Here is a 19,050-nt window from a genome sequence, read left to right on the forward strand (position 1 = left end):
TACAGTGTAAAAAAATGGTTAATAGCATGATAAAAGAAAAAATAATGTCATTTTTTCATTCCTGCAAGAGGAAATTACGGGATTAAAGACCTTAGATTGATTTAGTAGCATGATTTGAGAGAGAACAAGTAAATGAAAAAGAAAATTGAATGTTATGTGGCTTTTCTGTAGCAAATACATGTATCTCAATAAGAATTCTGCAGCTGGTCTTCATATTTCCATGGAAACACTCTGATAAGGAGAAACTGGCTACAGTCTGGTGTAGACTGATTGGTTGAGGGGAAAAAAGAAAAGAGAAATTGGCTAGAAGATAATGTTCTGAAAACATTCAGGGATTTTCCCAAGGTAGGTAATGTTCTCTGAAAGCATTTTGGGTCTTTCCCAAGGTAGTGTTGTCTGAAAGCATTCAGGGGTTTGCCCACCTGGGATATCAGAGTGAAACAATTCTAATTTTATGAACATTAATGGTACCTTGACTTAGGAATGGGGTCCATTCCTGTCATGGTATTAGAAACCCAAAGGATTTGAAGAAATTAAAAAAAAACCTGGGAGAGCTATAAATATAAAGGTAAGACAAAACCAATCAGCACTTAGAAGCACAGGCTGTACCATGTGTCTTAACATGGAAAACCTTTCTTTGAGGTTTACTCAAGTCTGTGACTGTGGCTGTCAGTTTGGGATTTTTGTTCCTATTAGGAGAGTAAAACTTCAATATTTAAATGTATACATAGTTTTGTGTGTTAATATTAAGTTAAATTGTTTAGGGGAGTATTGGGGTGTGCTTGTTTTCTTGTTTGAGGGCTTTCAGTAAAACAGTTTTATAAGATGTGCAATAGGCTCTAATGGATATGACAAAAAACAACTGTATAAAAGTTCAACCTGTTAAACAGTGTATGCATGTAACACAAAAGCTGGAACTAGACAGTTAACAAAAAATGTTTTATACCTAAAAGGTGGGAATAATTACAGAAAGCATTAGTGTATTAAAAAGTTATGTCTTTAAATGTAAGTGGCCTCACAGATGGATACAAAAAAGAAAGTGTATTGAACCATATTAAAAATGTAGGGTGCAAATAGTTATGTTACAGGAGGCACACTTAGAAAGAACTGAATATGTGAATTTGATAAAGAAAGGTTTTCGGGATGGTTATTCAGCAGAATACATGGGGCAAAGGAAAAGAGGAGTACATATATTAATTGAAAGGGCAGTTCCAATAGTGATGCAAGATGATAAAAAAGATAATAATGGCATATTTGTAGTGCTAAGGGGCTACTGGCAAGGATGGAGGATTACACTAGCATGTATTTACATTCCACCTAAAACTGCTATAATGTAGCTTAAGAAACTTCTGAGAGAAATAATCAGTTTTCAGCAATGAATAATAATCACAGATGGGGGGTGGAATTTGATTTGCAGCATTGAAGATGTGTCTGGGGGCCCAGAAAGGAGACTATAACAAAGGAGGGTAGATCTTTTAAGAAATTTATGAAAATATTTGGCATGGAATATGTGAATTCAGTAATAGGAGTTCGGGGTGAATTGTACCTGTTATTCCCAAAGATATAAAAACTGAGCTAGGCTAGACATAATTTACATTTCACAGGAACATGTGCATTTAACTGAGGGTCTTGATACTCGCCCAATAACTATTTCAGATCATGTGCCAGTAGTAGCTAAAATAAAAGCACAGGGTAATGAAATAAAAATGACACATTGGTGCTTTCCCACCTATCTGTTGAAGAGAGAGGAATTTAAGGAATGGGTAGTTGAGATTATTCAGGAGCTGTTAGGATATACATTTCTTCTGAAAATGTAGCTAGGGAGTGGGATACAATTAAGGTGGAGTTTAAAATTAGGTGGAAATAAAAGAAAAGGAGCTATGATTAAGAAGTAACAAGAATTATTTAGAGGGACTAATGTTAAAGTATTGCAGAATGGGGGACTCACAGAACAAGAAGAGGATCAATTGCAGAATGCTAGACAGAAAATAAGGGATTACCTCAGTAGTATGCACAAGTTTAGAAGGGTTGCTATTAAGCAACTGTTTTTTTGATAGCAGCACTAGAGCACAAACACTTTTAGTACAATGACTCAGCCAACAGAAGGTAGAAAGAGCTGTCACCAAACTTAGGGAGCCTGAAAAAAGGAAGGTAATGAGATCCTGTAGAGGTATCAGAAATGTTTTGGAAATTCCATGAGAGTCTTTATAAAACCGAGAAATATGAAAATCAAGAGAAGATACAAATGGAAATGTTTATGAAAGAATTAAATATGGGAGGGTTAGAGGTAGATGAGGTTCAATTACTAACAGTTAGGATAGGAGGAGATAAGATAAAAATCGTGATGTAAAACCAATCTATGGGAAAGTCTCCAGAAACGGATGGTATTCCTGTGGAAATTTGGAAGCTAGGAGGAAAAAAAATTTATAAAGCTCGGGAAGGTTTTAACAGTATTGTAAGAGGAGGAGAAGTACCAACGTCCTGGAAGAAAGCAGTGATAGCTGTAATACCTAAAGAGGGTAAAGATCCAGCTCCATACAGGCTCATTTCAATAGTAAACCATGACTGTAAAGTGTTCATGTCTATAATGACTAAAAGAATGGCAAAAGTAATGCCAAAACTGATAGATATGGGTCAGTGGGGTTTTGTGGAGGGAAGGCAAACATTTAACAACATTAACCAAACATTGATGATCCAGAGAGAAGCAGAATGTAAGAAAATACTGTTGTTTTTGAGTCTTGTTGCAGGGAATGCATTTGACAAAGTAAGCTGGGACCTTATTAGCAGGGCAATGGAAACATTTGCATTTCCTGAAAAAATTATAAGGTTGATTAGCAGGATATATGAGGGATCGGAGGTGAAAATTAAAGTGTGGGGGGGTCCTCTCTCATAATTTCTGCTTGAGCAGAGGAATCTGGCAGGGGGGGTCCTCTTTCTCCTTTATTATTGGCATTATATTTAGAACCATTGGCAAAGAAATTAAGGGAATCAGAAATTCAAGGATATAATTGATATGGTAGTCAAGAAAAGTTGGCTTTATTTGGAGATGATATTATTTTATACTTGAAAAAAACAGAAAGAGACATTACAGTGTTGTGGAACATTTTGAGACAGTTTCAGATCTTTTTACGAAACAAAATTAATGAAACTAAAATAAAGGCAATAGCGGTAAATTATGTACCCGCACACAAATTGGTTCATGAATATCCATATTTATGGGGACATGACAAAATGAAGTATTTAGGAGTATGGATTCAAAATTATTCTAGTGCGACAGCTAAGAATATGTGGGAAGAGACTAAACAAAAGATAATACAAAAACTGAGAAAATGGAAGCTTTGTTATATGGATGTGGATAATAAGATACAAGCAGTTAAAATTATTTTAGTCCCTTTAGCCTTATACACAGGTCAGGTATTTTTTATCAACCAGAGGATAAGAAGTGGATAGCAATTAAAAAAGAGTTGAAGGACTTTATCTGAGAGGGTGGGAAAGAAGACAAGAGTCAAGTGGGATAAGCTGATTCTTCCAGTAGAACAGGGCGGACTGGATTTACCCAGTTTAAATGAGGTATTTCAGAGCTACACAGTTAAGACTCCTTTACATAGCACAAGCAAAAAACTATATTTCAAAGTGGAAAGGGATGATGATGAAATTGGGGGGAAGCTCAAGAAACAAGGAAAGACTGGGATTTGGATGCAAGCCTTTAAGGAGAATAACAATAATCATACAGAATATTATATCCATAAAGTAGCCAAAAGTATTCTAAGAACTAAGTCAGCACAGGATTGGAGAAAGGCGATTCTGCCAACAGGGATGACTGCAATTTGGGATACAGACAGTAAGTAAGAGGGGGCTGGGATTTATTGGAGAAAACTGGTCAAAGGAACCAAGGTATTGGGAACAAATAACTAGACAGGGAAAGATGATAGAATGGGAAGACACCAATAATTTATTTGGACTGAAGGTTAGAGATTGCCTTCCTTATCAGGGATTGATATCCTAGTATAGGCAAAGAAAAAGAAGTGGAGCAGTCATAAACAAAAGACCAGCACTGGTAGAGTTTTTAGTAGAATCTAGAACAGAAGCTACCATTAAAAAGGAGTAGTTAGTCGAGCATGTAAAATATTGCATGATAACTATAAGAATCTGTCAGAGGAGGTTAAAAAGGATTGGGAAGAAAGCATGGATAAGCAATTCACAAAGAAACAATGAGAGGATATATATGTATCCCAAATATACAACAAAATCTAGAAGATTTAGGATTTCCTCTGGTAATGAAGTTATCCCCCTTTCTCATTGGTATTCTATATGGTATAAGTCTAATAAATTGCACTCTATATGCATTAACGGAAGCACTTTACATAATCGAATTACTGAAATCTCGAATGCCATATGGTCGAGACCATATGATCGACATTTCACTAAATCGAATATGTAAAGTTGTAAAAAATAACACTTTACTTACCTTAAAACATTACGTGCACACAGAGGCAAGGCTTCTTGTACGCTCTGTGTGTACGTAATGTTTTTATCTTTTTTGTGGTGTTGACAGGAGGTGGGAAATCTCCCGTTTTGCGCTTCCGCATACAGCACAATATGGGAGATTTCCCTTTTCCCCACTGTAGTGCAATCTCAGAGTTGGTATATTTAAGTAGGGGGGGTGTGGGGGGCAAAGGCGATGTTTGACTTTTTTTTTTTTTTTGGGGTTTCATTTTAGAGGTTCGAGATTTTGGTAATTCGGTCTTCTAAAGTGAATCCGCATTAACACCTCACTATGCTTAAATGACCTTTCTATTTTCAATTAGTAACCCACATACTATTCTTTACCAGGAATACTTAAATAATTCTAACTTAATTCTTAAAAATAATCTTATCATATATGGTCTATATTTCCAAAGTTGCTCAAATGTCTGAAAATTGATTTTCATATTATTTGTTTTCCTAATATGTAACTTTATTTTCTTCTGTAAGAAATGTTGTGCAAGAATGCCTTTTCGCTTATTATATATCCTTTACCACTGTAATTTTCAACCGTGTAAGCTCTGTTGTCATGAATGTAACTACTTGTGGAGTTTTCTTCCCGGGCATCCAATGAAAATGGGTTGCTCCGACCCAGTGGACCCCCTCTCCCAGTCAACAATTTCAAATAAATAAGTAAATGTTTGCATAGATGTTTCTGTACCCCAAGTGGACTCCAGAGAATTTTTCCTCAGGCATACAGTAAATGTAGGAGGTGTGTCAAGGAAGAAAGAGGTAATTGGGGACACATTTTCTGGGACGGCTGTGAATTGGTGGATGTTAGGTGGGCAGTTTGGTCTGATGAAGGAGATGATTTTTCTGAGCTATGATACAGAATCGGAATTGCCTAGACATGGTAGGGCCTTGCTGTGTCTAATAATGGTGGCTGCCAAATAAAGCATTTACTAGAAAATAGAAATCAAAATGTAAACCAACTATACTACAAGTAGTGAATATAGTAACAGAGATAAAACAACTGGAATTGAGATCTTTAGAAATGGGTAGGAGTAAACTACATAGGAAAAATATGGGAATTGTGGGAACATTACATACCAGGGAGGAATGAGGTTTAAAAGGCGGCAGGACTTAAATGAGACATTTAATGTTTGACTGAAAAAGATTGGGTAGATTATAAGTGATGTATAATATTTGGAACTGGAAGTATGTCAATAATGTTTGTGATGTAAAATGCTTGCAACTAGGATTGTGTTGGTGTAGTTTGTTTTCATTTGTATAAATGTATGATTGCCTATGTAGTAAGTGATGGGTTAATAAAAAGAAAAGGGCAGGAACTGAATAATTTATGTGATATTGCTTAGGATGTGTGATATATAGCAATGTATGTGAAGTAAAATGTTTATGTTAATTATAGTTTGATTACTTTTATGTGAATGTAAATTTGCCTATGCTACAAGTGATGGTTCAGTAAAGGTGTTTGGTAAAAGAAAGTCTGTGTGTGGTTGCAGCCAGAAAACAAGATGATGTGATTTTTCGAGTAATTGAAAGGAAGTTTGAATAACTTCTCTCTCTCCATTCTCATTCCTACATCCTGCTGGGCATTGAGTCTGTTGTTACTGAATTTATGTAATCAGTGTGGGGAAGGTAAGGTTTAAGTAGCTCATTGCTTAGTACCACCAGGCTAGGCCTGTAATAATTTACTTGCTGTTAGTTTCTCATTCATGAAATTCTATCAGCCTATTAAGAAGCATCATGAGTTCTTAATTTAGCTATGTAAAATATTCTGCTACATTTTCCTGTCTTCTGTGTTTGTGCATTATTTATTCTCTGGTGCTGTTTTATTCATAAAGATGCTGCTGTTCCCAAGTCTTATCCCCCGACTCCGTTATAGATAAGAAGTGACTCACCAATTAGTAACTGCCTTGTTCGATGCTGAAGTATATGTTGTAATAAATAATAAAGCAGTTTCAGAAAAAGGGAATGATCTGATGTTCTCGTGCAGCAGTGAGTTCAGAGCTTGAATGACAAGTTTAGACAAAACTGCAGTGCATTGATACTCTGGATTCTGATGGCTTCTGTGATTGCAGAGCTGGTACTCTTTTAATCATGTTTTGATATATTTTATTTGAAAGATGAAGTGATATTCATTTTACATTTTTAGTATTTGTAGTGTGCAGTTTATCATGGTATTATTTCAAGGACTTTATCTGCTGTTAACTAGTATTAATTGTGTCAGCCTTTTTTCTTTATCTGTAATCATTGTGATGTGATATTTCCTTTGTCGCTATACAGAGTAAGGGTTGACCTGTCCTGTAATTGTCTAAAGCTGTCCTGCAGTGTTTTATAGCTTTTGTTTGTAGGGCTAGACATCTGCAGCCCTCTACTACTATTGTCCCTTTTTGGTTTTGTTAATCTTAAAACTGTCATACAAGGTTTTCTAAGAACTTGTTTGTTTTACTGATTGATCCTGGAATACAGTAGTAGTAGTGCCTGCAAATGAAAATTATTCTCTGTTTTTGCAGAACACATTTGTTGCTATATTGTGCTGCATTTGCCATCTTTGATGTGACTGTGTTAACCAAGCACTGCCTTTGTTTCATTAAACTGCACATCCATTTACAAAACAGTCATAAATAAGTATGCAGAAACCAAAGTAATAATAGTTATGGATAAGATTATCCAGGGTTTCTGAATGAAGTTAAAAGAGCATTGGCAATACCCTTGACAAGTAATTTTAGCTGTTTACTGTGGTGGTGGTGCTGTGGTAGCGTTGTCGCCTCATAGCAAGACGTTGTCCCATTCGATTCTCAGCTAGAGCGTCTTCTGTGTGGAGGCATACGTGAATGGGGCGTGCCTTCGTTGAAGGTTGTGCGTCAGGGCTGGTAACCCGGTATGTAAAAATCCACTACCAATCATTAGCGGACCGGAGTTCCGCTGTGGTGACCCCTAACCGGGAAAAAGCCGAAAGACACAAACAAAACTGTTTCCAAATGATTAGAGAGGTGCTTATTTGGTTCTTTGTCTCAGATGTGGGATAAACAGTGGAGGAAAACTGGTAGACATCTGTCCTGACTTTGGTGACTGAGGGAATTACTATTGAAGAGAAAATTATAGAGAGGTTGCACAGGTGTTAGATCTAAGCTGTGTTTTTTTTTTCGCATTTACCAGTCTTTCTCTGTGTATTTTCTTGTTTGCATTCTTTTTGGAGTAATATTTTGTATCACTGGATGGTATTCTATCAGACTGGCAGTTTTCATTATGTAATGCATTTGATTACTTTATAGCTGGACTGTAACAAAATTTCTTTTTGTATGTTTTATGTATAGTGGGACTTATTCTTCTAGGCCTTCAATGAAAATGTGCTTCCCAGCCAAACAACCTGGCAAAAAAATAAATACAAGTATGTATTTAATTTAAGCAAGGCAAGCATGTATCATACAGATTAACTTTGGGTACTCTTGTAAAACATGAATAAAATGACGACTTAAATTTAGCACGTTAAGATATGAAGTAACATAAATTAAGTCAGATGTTACCTAAGCAAAACCATTTAGGTTGCATGCTTTGGCTGGGTAACCAAACTAAATTGGTGTGGGTATATTCTACCTGAATTTTGTTCATTAAAATAACCCTTCAGTTAAACTCTGCAGAGTTTTGCTTGTATAAAAGTTAACTAGATTAATAGTGGACCTTAAATATATAGTAAATTATGTTAAAATGATGAGTGACAAGAGAATGGTTAGAAATTAAGTTTTATAGAAAGAGCGTATCATTCACATGTCAGTAACTATTTATATGCCACTGGAAAAATAAAAACATTTTGCAGGAACACTGGCAGCATTGCTAAAACATCCTGTCTAGATTCCATTGTTTTTGTTTCAGGACTTCCCCTTTTTTTTTTGCAAATGCCTTTAAGATTATTTTTTTCCATGCAATTGTATTCAAGTTTAACTGTATTCTTTGGTTAACCAGACAAAGCCAATTAGACATAAGCCTCTTTTCAGGGGTAACCTGGGAGCACTAATTGGTTAAGTGACTTGCTCAGTTATACAGTAGACACATGGAAACTGAGGGAATCAAACCGTGGACTACAAAATGAAGAGTGTTAGCAGCTCATAGTTGTAGTCCTCTTTAGTAAACTGCTAGACAAAGTAAGTTCCAAGACAAGAATACAATATATCGCAATATAGCCATCCATCCATCTACAACCCTTTTCCCATTTTTTACACATGGGGACAAGAATACAATGTTGTTGTGTCTTTCGGCTTTTCCCGGTTAGGGGTCGCCACAGCGGAACTCCGGTCCGCTAATGATTGGTAGTTGATTTTTACGTGCCGAGTTACCAGCCCTGACGCACAGCCTTCAACGAAGGTGCGCCCATTCACACATGTCTCCACGCAGAAGACGCTCTAGCTGAGAATCGAACCGGACAGCGTCTTACTGTGAGGCGAAAACGCTACCGCAGCACCACCACCGCAGGTGGGACAAGAATACAATATATCACAATATTATAGCCATCCATCCATCCGTCCGTCCACAACCCTTTTCCCATTTTTTACACATGGGGTTGGAGTGTTACTTCAACAATGACAATCATTTAGAGCCATGTTTCACACCCCACTTCAAGGAAATAAAACATGTAATTCACAGTGCTAATCAGAGCTTGTAACCTCCAGACATGCTGCTGTAACTTTAAGGGGATTTCCAGAATTTTATTAATTTATTTATTTGCTTTGTTTTGTTTGCTGGAAAAGTCCAGCTGGTACAAGGCCCTATTCAGTGGAGGTCCAGGGAGAAAAGTTGCAAACATAAAAGTTGTAGAACAGTACATTCTACTATTATATTTTCATGTTCTATGCAAATGCTAGGACATGTCATGTATATAATAATAATAATAATAATACATAAAACAGTAATAATAGTAAGACACAGTAATATGAAATGGCTCCCAAATACACTTGTGTTTGAATAGTGCTACAGTTTCCATACAGATGTTCAACAGAATAAGTACAACACTTGTTATGGTGGTAGGCACGAGTTGGTAGGTTTAAAGTAAAAAAATATGTAGAAAAAAGTAGGATAGACATGGAAATGGAATTCTAGGGCTTCTAATAGTGTACAATTTGTTTTGCATAACAAGGAGAATCATGTTAAAGAAACTGTACAATGATGTACAGCAGTACAAAGTTCTATATGGGAGAAATGTCATCTGGAGGGGTTTTTTTTTAAATCTTATTGTAGAGTGTAACAGCGACATAACCAAGAGTTAAGGAGGAGTTGTATTAGTTTAGTTTTGAAGTTGGATGTTTTTTCAGTGAGTCTAATAGGGAGTGGATTGGAATTCTGGGCTTTGGAAACATGGCTGGAATACAGAGGGTCTGCAGCATTGTTGTTGGACTTTGGAACCATGAAGTTCATCACTAGAGCAGAGGTACTGGTTGGGATGTACCTTTATTAGCAAAGAGCCTAGGGCAAGCCACCTTTTAGGGTGATGCACTAGACTATGCTACTTGTAGGTGAGAGAGAATGAGGTAGTAGGTTAGCTCTAGCCAGTTGATATGAATACAAGCAATGCAGTTGTTAGAAGAGTAAGCTTTATTGGATGTAATTTTGGCTGTTTTATTGTAGCACTTGTCAAGTTTACTATTCTATGTGGCCTGGAGTTTGGTGCAAATTGGTGAGATATAGGAGTGTGTGCAGAGGACAGAAGGAGATGAGAGCTGATCTGCCAGTTTTGCTGACATAATGTTTAACTCTGTATGATACCCAGCTTTTGATAGGTTTTTTGGATAACCAAAATTTTAACTTGCATATTCAACAAGTTGTCATCAGTAGAGTGATACCTAGTAGTTTAATGTTGGAGACTACTTCAGTTACTTTGTTGTTGAAGGAGATGATTATGATGTTTATTTTGCAGTCAGTGTAGGATGGCAGGGGGGTGAAAAAGAGCATTTTGTCTTCTTTGTTTTCAAGATGAGGTCTGATATGGCCAGCCTTTTTCAGTGGTGGTGGAATCCTGAGTGAGTTTTCGAAGCTCAATAGGAATCTGGGCTGAGCATGTAAGAACAGAATCATCAGGGTCTGTATTACAACATTGAACTAAAACAAGTTCAAACGTTGTAATATCGAATCCTAAAGTCAGAAAGTGGAAAATAGCGAAGCCATGGCACATCGACTTTTTTTCCCAGGGAAAAAAATCAGTGGGCCGTTTTCGGTACTTTGCTATTTCCTCCACTGTGGTGTGATCTCGGAGTTGGTATATTTAAGTGGAGGGTATGGGAGCGAAGCCCTCCACTTCAGTTTAAGGTCAAGATTTTCTTTTATCACGGAACAGCGATTTTTTTCCCTGGGGAAAGAAATCGCTGTTCTATGCTTTCGGTTTTGTTGGGTGTCTGACATAAGGGTTCAATGTTACAACGATCGAACTTTTGTAAGTTTGACATTGTGATATAGACCGGCATCATCATTATATTTAATTAGGTTGACAGGTTTAACAGCAGTGTACAAATTGTTGATAAATATGTTGAAAAAGTGGGGCCCAAGTCTTGGGGTACACAAACAGATACTGTAGGAAGGTAGAATAATTTGATTGCCATTAAACAGCTTATAGTCTTTTGGAATCAGGAGAGTATGGGTTGGGATGGGCCTAAGGATGCTAACTGAAACAGTAGCTTGCCATGGGGGATTGTATCAAGGGCTTTTTATAAGTCTAAGTGAAAAGTGCAGATACAGTATTTCTTGCATTGCATTTTTGGTTGATGGCATTTATAAAGCGGAGTAATGCAGTTTTGGAGCTGTGATTTGGTGTGAAGCAGTGCTGGGTAGGAGATAATTTGTGTTAATGATATGTTTAAACAGTTTAATAGATGCATTTTTCCAGAATTTTAGACAAGGGGAATATATGTGTATATATATATATATATATATATATATATATATATATATAGCTATGGACGTGTAGTTGGAGAGTTCAGTGATATTGCCTCCTTTGTGAAGAGGGGAGGATATAATATCCTTTCCAGCCGGAGAGGACATAAGATTCTTGAATAGCTCTTAATTATGGTAAGTTATCAATAGCGAAGGTGGTGGGTTTATGTATGAGGAAATACTTCTGTATGATGCACGTGGGGGTAGAGTTTAGGAAAAAAGCTTTGGATTGAGAAGTATTTTGTGGATTATTGTTATTTTTATTGAATAATGAATTTTTGGTACATATGAAGTAGTAGATGAATAGAATAACAAGTACTTTTTATATCGATACCAGAGCATAATTTGGGCTGTTGACATCTGCCAGGGGTTAAAAGTTTTTGGATGGAGACCCTGATCTCTTTTGAGATTACATGGTGAATATTTCATGAGTAAAATTAGTTGCAGATTTTATGTATTTTGACTTTGTTTTTGGTAAGATTGTGGTGGTGACTAAAGTTTTGATGGTGTTGTGGAGTTTGATTTTGTTCAGGCCTTATTCCTTTTTTATGCGTGAGTATTTTGGTGTCAGATGACAGCCAGCAGACAGTGTTACACTTGACTCTTTCTACTAATTGGAGCCTGGTTATTTAGTACATTAAGAAAAGTTGTATTAAAGAGAAGAATGGCATTGTCTAGCGGAATGATTGAGTAGATTTCAGTGGATTGATTATATTGTGGATATGAATGTGATGGGATTAAAGTTGGTCAGATTACTCAATAAAGTAATGCTTTCTCTGTACATTGGTAGTGCTTCTAACTGCAAAGTTGGAGACGTGATCACTAAGTGTGTCTGGTAAGGGTCCTGAGGATGATATTTTGTTAGTATTGCTGGTCAGTATGTAGTCCTGAAGGGATTATTCATTATTACATTTGGTGAATCTAGTTAGAGTTTGGATAATTTCAGTGTATCCATATAGATTTAATGATATGGCAGTGGAATCTCTAATGAGGGAGAGTCAATATTTGAGTCCACAAAAGTAATTGTTTTATAAGATATGCTTTCTGTTATCCAGGCACAAATATCTTCCATACTGGAGATGCTGTGTTCTGGTGGTGTGTATAAGGTAATTATACACTTTTCTCTTTGATTAATTTCAGAAGGTGAATGAGGATTTCAGCATTCTTGAAAATTGGTGACTTGCCAGGATATAGAGAGAGTTCAGTGATGCTGGAGAACATTATAGCAGTGCTTCCTCCCTTTTCTATATAATCAAGTCTTTAGGTGCTGGACCTGGGGGAGGAAGCAATTTCTGCATTTTTAATTCATAGTTTCAGCCAGGTTTAAGATATGGTGCATGCATGATTAGCCAAACATGTGGGTGAGCCATTTTGTTAGTAATACTGCTGATTTTAATATGGTGAAATTTTAGCCCTGAATGGATAGCAGATGCTTTGTGTAGATGAAAAGTGTTGATGGGAAGGGAGGGAGACTCATATTTGGTCAGTCGGAATGGTCCATGGTTTGGGTGAATGTCTTTACAGAGCTGGAGTTTGATGGGTGAGAGGCTGTAGAGGAACAGGTTATCATTTTATTTTAATGTAAATCTTGCTTTTCACGGGTGAGGCTGCATCATAGGAGTGTTTAAAGAGGTGAATGAAGGAAATTTTGTACAGTCATGGAAATATATACATACAGTGGATATAATTATTATGATTAAAATGCCAGGTTTTTGTGATATAAAAAAGAGGGACCACAATAAATCATTTCAAAACTTTTCCCACCTTTAATGTGCCCTATAACCTGTACAATTCATTTGAAAAACAAATCTGTTAAGGGGAAAATATTAAAAAAAAAAAAAAAAAACGTACAATAAGCTGCTTGCATAAGTGTGCACACCCTTAAACTAATACTTTGTTGAAGCACCTTTTGATTTAATTACAGCATTCAGTCTTCTTGAGTAGGAGTCTGTCAGCATGGCACAGCTTGACTTGGCAATATTTACCCACTCTTCCTTACAAAATTGCTCCCAATCTGTCAGATTACGAGGACATCTCTTGTGCACGGCCTTCTTCAGGTTACAAATACTCATGTCTCAGATTTACAGCTGCTAGGAAGTAACAGGGCAATAAAAACAATTTACATTTTAAACCTAGTAATTATTTCTGTTTGAAAACAATAGAAAGAAGACATCTTGTTTCCTTCACTGAAACTGAAAGATAAATACACAGCCGTAAAACACTTTGATTCCAAATTATTTTCTTAGAGTTTTGCAGGTTAACTCTGTATGTTCCAAATCTACTGTTAAAACATACATTTGCACAGGTATACATTTCATATGCAATTCTGTTCTTTTCCAGAAGGGTACACTGTGGTTACATTCTTTAAGCTCAGTACATAACATACAGTTCAACACACACTTCTGCACCAGTAGCTTAATATCCACATAACATATAGTTCTTTTACATTTGTAAGACAAGCATATGAATCATATTAATATTCACAAATGACACACGACTGTTCTCAAAATTCTAGATAGCTGGGCTGGCAGTGTCACAGAGCTTAAAATAATAAATGATGGAAGAAAGATCAAAGAAAGCAGGGCACTGGTTTGGCAGCCACACTAACACATTATAGTACAAAGTAAAGAAGAGCAATGTCATTTGAAACTGGAAATGTATATTGACTTATCATTCCAGTGAAAGTAGCTTTTGACTGAATTTGAATTTGTTTTATCAACACAAATACATTAGCTCCTGCTCTGTTAGGAAAAAAAATGTCCTTCCCCTTGTCCCACCGCTTGTTTCCACAGAGCTCAGCAAAGCTTGACATCCTAGCCTGTATTCAAGAAGCATTTCCACTGCATCTAGTGCCATCCAGGCAAGACATTTTTGTATTCAAATTATTGCTCTTGTTGTTTTCAGAGCACTTAAATTAATTTTGGTTGAAAAAGTTGTCTTTCTCAGCTGTTGCTTATAGAGCACTGCATTGTAATCACCTTGCAGAGGGGTGCTTCAGCTGGGAAACAATTTGTTTTGCACTTGCATTGCACTTGAGAGCCCTTTTTGCTGTGCTTTTACATTTGAGGACTAGGAATATCCTTGTTGGCAAAAGGTGTTTGTTTGGTCTGTCAGAGTTGGGAAGCACTTCAGAAGGGCTCACAGTGTAGTTGTTTATTGGCCAATCAGCTCAGAAGTTAGATTTTACTTTTTTTTCTGCTGTTGTAAATGTATTTTATTTTTTTTTTTTTTATCTGCTGCTATAAAATTGCCAAATTGTGCAGAGCTGCTTACTGTGCAGTTGCTGTTACCAGTCCCCAGTACAGGCACATACATCTAGATGGTAAAGATTATCTTAAAAACTAACATTAGTACTTAACCATGTAAATACAGAGGCTGAAACGAAGCCATAGAGGGTGAGACCAGCTGAGAGCAGCCAGTTTCTGTACTGAACAACATTGCTATGTGTTAGTATTACCTAACCTAGTCTAGAGCCAAACCCCAGAAACCACCCTAGCAAAACTCTATAACCTGGTCCTTAACCTGTAGTAGCCCAACCCAAGTACAGGCCCAGACAGTATGGATATTCATTTTCCAAATGCTTCCATCACCAGCTTGGTAAATACAGGCATCCTAATTCAGTATACCAATTGTCTCATGTTCACAGGCAGCCATTTAGTCCTTAAAGAAGCAAACACAATATGCGTGAGATGTATATATACAAATTCATTGTGCACAAAAATCTCACATACTTACAAGTTTGGCAAGAACACACACACTGTATCTGCCACATAGATAGTCCACCACACACACACAGACCAACTTATGCTGAGGCACTAAAAATCAGTTTACCCAAACTGCAAAGACCTCCTAAGCCTGTAAATGGCAACATCTATCATCAACAGTCTCCTGAAACATTCACCAAAAGCAACACCAATCACCACATGTACACCTACATCCAGTGGGGCCCTAAGAGCATAGGCCATAAAGCAAATGAAGACGTTACCCAGGCCTCTAGTCATATGAGACTCTGTTGTACAGCACAGGGATGCCCTGATCAATAGACTGAACAAGAAGATCTGCCAAGGTATAAATGCACTCAGATCTCTAAACCATGGGTACTGTTATAATTCTATCATAATTCGTATGGGTATAAATGACCAGAGATGTACATCTCTGGATTATATGAAGAAAGAAATTATCGATCGCTTGGAATGTGTCATGGGCATGTATGTACCTTGCATTGAGCAGTGTTCCACCTTCCTCAAGGATGATGCCACAGTACGAAAAAAAAAATTAGCTTAGTTTCTGCTGTCACTCCAGGGGGATTCAGTATCTGTTATCAAGGGAAGATATGGCTAACTGACCACTTTGCTTTGCAAAGAATGGTCTGCACCTGCCCACACTAGGCTTCCAAATATTGTTTATAAATTTATTCACTCCCCACCCTTTTTTAGGCAATGCTCAACTGATAAACCTAATGACATAGCAAATAAAGCTCATAGAAATCTAAAGGAGTTACTGTTCAATGCTAGGAGCCTAAACAAGAAACTCTGGACAACATAAACAAGGTTAAAGTTAAAAGATACAGAAAGTACTCCAGTAGTGGATGGCTTCAGTGTCTTCCACACATTTAGACCATCAGCTGCACAGACAAGGGGCTAAAGGTGGAGGTGTCTCAGTCTGTCTCAACAACAAGTATACCTCTAGGTTGGTTAAACAGGATGGTACACTGAAGTTTATCCACGTGCAAATCACATTGGATAAAGTCCCAAACCACATCCTAGCAAAACTGTATGTCACCCTCTGTCTTCCAAGAATTCCATAACTTGTACCTTGAGTTACTGGAGAAGCACACCATCCAACCAAATACCATATTCATGGGAAACTTCAAGTACCCCTGTATATTCTGTGAAGCATACACTGCCTCTAACTCATAAGTACAAAAATCCTTGGACTTCATTAACTCAAATACCCTTGACCAGATAGTCCACACACACCTACCAAAGGTTCAAACATACTGGACCTGGTACTTACCAATATGAGAGAGTGCTGCCTCCTCCCGCATCCTTATTGGTGAGGGTAGACCAGAAAGCTGACTCCTTCAAAATAAGAATTAACTTGATAACCCCCACAAAGCCTGTAGCAGTCAGGAACTATTCCAAGGTAAACTATATCTTACTAAGTGATAGTCTATCAAACTTTATGGCCCTCCTAACTCCAGGTTCACAGCAGCATATGTGGAATTGTTCACAGAGACGCTGTACAACCATGTAAATGGCTGAATAGAAGTAAACCCAAAACAAACCACATTGGTGGAACCCAAGTCTTAAAAGATTATGTAACAAAAGGAAAAAAAGTGAGGACTAAAATCAGTAAGAGGGTCTCTTGTAATGATAAGAGACTTCTAACGCAACTAAAAAGGAAATAAGGGGACTAATTAAGTTCAACAAAGCCAGTTATGAGGCCAAAATAGCCTCACTGGCTAAAGACAGCCATGAGGCCTTCTACAGCTATGTCTGAAACCACAAAGGAAGCATACAGCAGTGTACCAAACTGGAGGCCATTGGTGCCACCTTCAGTGAGCAGAGTGACGTAGCATATGCTGGCTGACAAATTCAGCTCAAACCTCACCTCATCACCTCTGTGCCTCGCCACATGAAATACCTACTAGCACAACCCCTCCCCCAACTATTAACAGGGAGAAGGTCCTGGCAGAGGTTGCTAAGAGCAAAAATACAGCCTCAGTGGGCTCTGCTAATATTCTATGATGCCTCCTGAATAGCTGGAAATATGACTTATCAGGACCACTTGAGTCACTTTTCAACTATAGCATCAAAACAGGTTTTGTACCATGAGAATGGAGGACTGCAAAAGTTCTCTCACTTCACAAGGGTGGACCAACAACACACTCTGGAAACTACAGACTTATTAGTCTGACTAGTCTAATATGCAAAGCCATGGAAATAATTATCATGGAAATGATCAACAAAGACATAGGCAACCTTCAGACACTGAACCCAACCTACTTTGGCTTTGTCAGTAGGTGATCATGCCTACTAAACCTGGTAGACTTCTTTGAGAAGGTTATCAAGGGCAAAGAATGAGGGGAAAACTGTACATAATGCCTACCTGGATCTCGCCAAGGCTTTTGATGCAATACCCCACTTAGGTATGGTAGTCAAACTTAGCAAACTGAGCAGAAACCCACTCAGGATAGTAGTCAAACTTAGCGAACTGAGCAGAAACCCCTAAATAACTTGCAGTATTGCCAGCTGGCTCACAGGCAGGACCCAAAAAGTCAGGATTGCTGAAACCACATCCACTAAAAGACCTTTCACCAGCAGTGTACCTCAGGACACTGTACTGGGCGTGCTCCTATTTAGCATCTACTTCTCAGAGGTCAAGGCTAATGTCAAAGACCTGTCACTGACCAAGTTCACAGATGACTCCAAAATGATTTATTTTTATTTATTTAATTTAATTTAATTTAACATTTGTTTACTGGGAAAGTCCAACTTGGAATGACCAGTTTTCAGCAGAGGCCCAGGGAGAAACGCTCCAGGCATATGTCTTTGTGTCATGGGAGGAAACCGAAGCACCTGGAAGAAACCCACACAAGCACAGGGTGAACATGCAGACTCTGCACAGAAGGCACCCCAGCCGAGAATCAAATCTGAGAGCCTCTTGCTGTGAGGCGACAATGTTAACCGCTGCACCACTGTGCCATCCGCACTGATTCCCCCCGGCAGTACAAACATTTTGTAAAAGGGTCTCATACAGACAAATGATTGGTTCCATAGTCACAGATTAAAACTCAGTGCCAATGCAATGTACGTCCTTTTGGGAAAACCGCCACCCAGGCTTATTACTCCATTGATAAGACACCACTAAGAGTTTGCTTTATTAGTCAGGGATCTGGGAGCATATGTAAACAGTAATCTAGTCAAGGTAGTAAGAAAATCATTCTATGTTGCCCACCTTTATAAGTAAGGACATGATATCCAGGTCCAAGGAAGTCATAGAGCCACTCTATTTGGCTTATATCAGACCCATCATTGAGTGTAATGTCCACTTTGGCATGTACTTGACCAGACACGTGCAAAAGATGGAGCACCAACAAATGTTTCTCATCAAAAGAGTCTGGGGTACAAATACTTTCTCCTGTGTAGATTGCCTTAATGCCCTATTTCTATATTCAGTCTCCTACAGGTTTACTGAGCATCCTCGAATCCATTGCTGGTGGACCTATTGCACAAGCGCAAAACAAACAACATCAGATTCACTAGATCCAAGGATTTATATGTTGCTTGTAACATGAATAGAACATACTGGAGAGGCAGATACATTTCTCAGAGAATCTCCACACTCTGAAACAGGCTCCCCATTCATGCGAAGCAGAGTCCCTCTCTGACCCTTTTTAAGCATAACCTTTACCAATGGATGGATTGGAAATTCACCCCGGGTCTGGTCCATACGTCTCTGTTAGAGTTAGGCAGTTACTATGCCTAAATTAACACGTCCCCCACATAACCATTAGAAACTTCCTAACCAACATATACCCCCTCCTAATAAATGCCTTGGATACAAAGGGACACAGTTTAGATTGGGATGCATATAAAATCTCATGTTGTCGTTAGCCTAGTATTAATCTATGAAACTATG

General features: G+C 37.8%; 1 protein-coding gene across 2 annotated transcripts in view; it reads left to right on the forward strand.

Moving 5' to 3' along the window:
* The window catches only part of PDIA5 (protein disulfide isomerase family A member 5), a 2,083,676-nt gene that overhangs the window by 1,514,845 nt on the left and 549,781 nt on the right, over positions 1-19,050 (forward strand). The window lies entirely within an intron of this gene.

The sequence above is a fragment of the Protopterus annectens genome, chromosome 6.part0, assembly GCF_019279795.1.
Source record: "Protopterus annectens isolate FY-2018-M chromosome 6.part0, PAN1.0, whole genome shotgun sequence".
Classification (NCBI taxonomy): Eukaryota; Metazoa; Chordata; order Ceratodontiformes; family Protopteridae; genus Protopterus; species Protopterus annectens.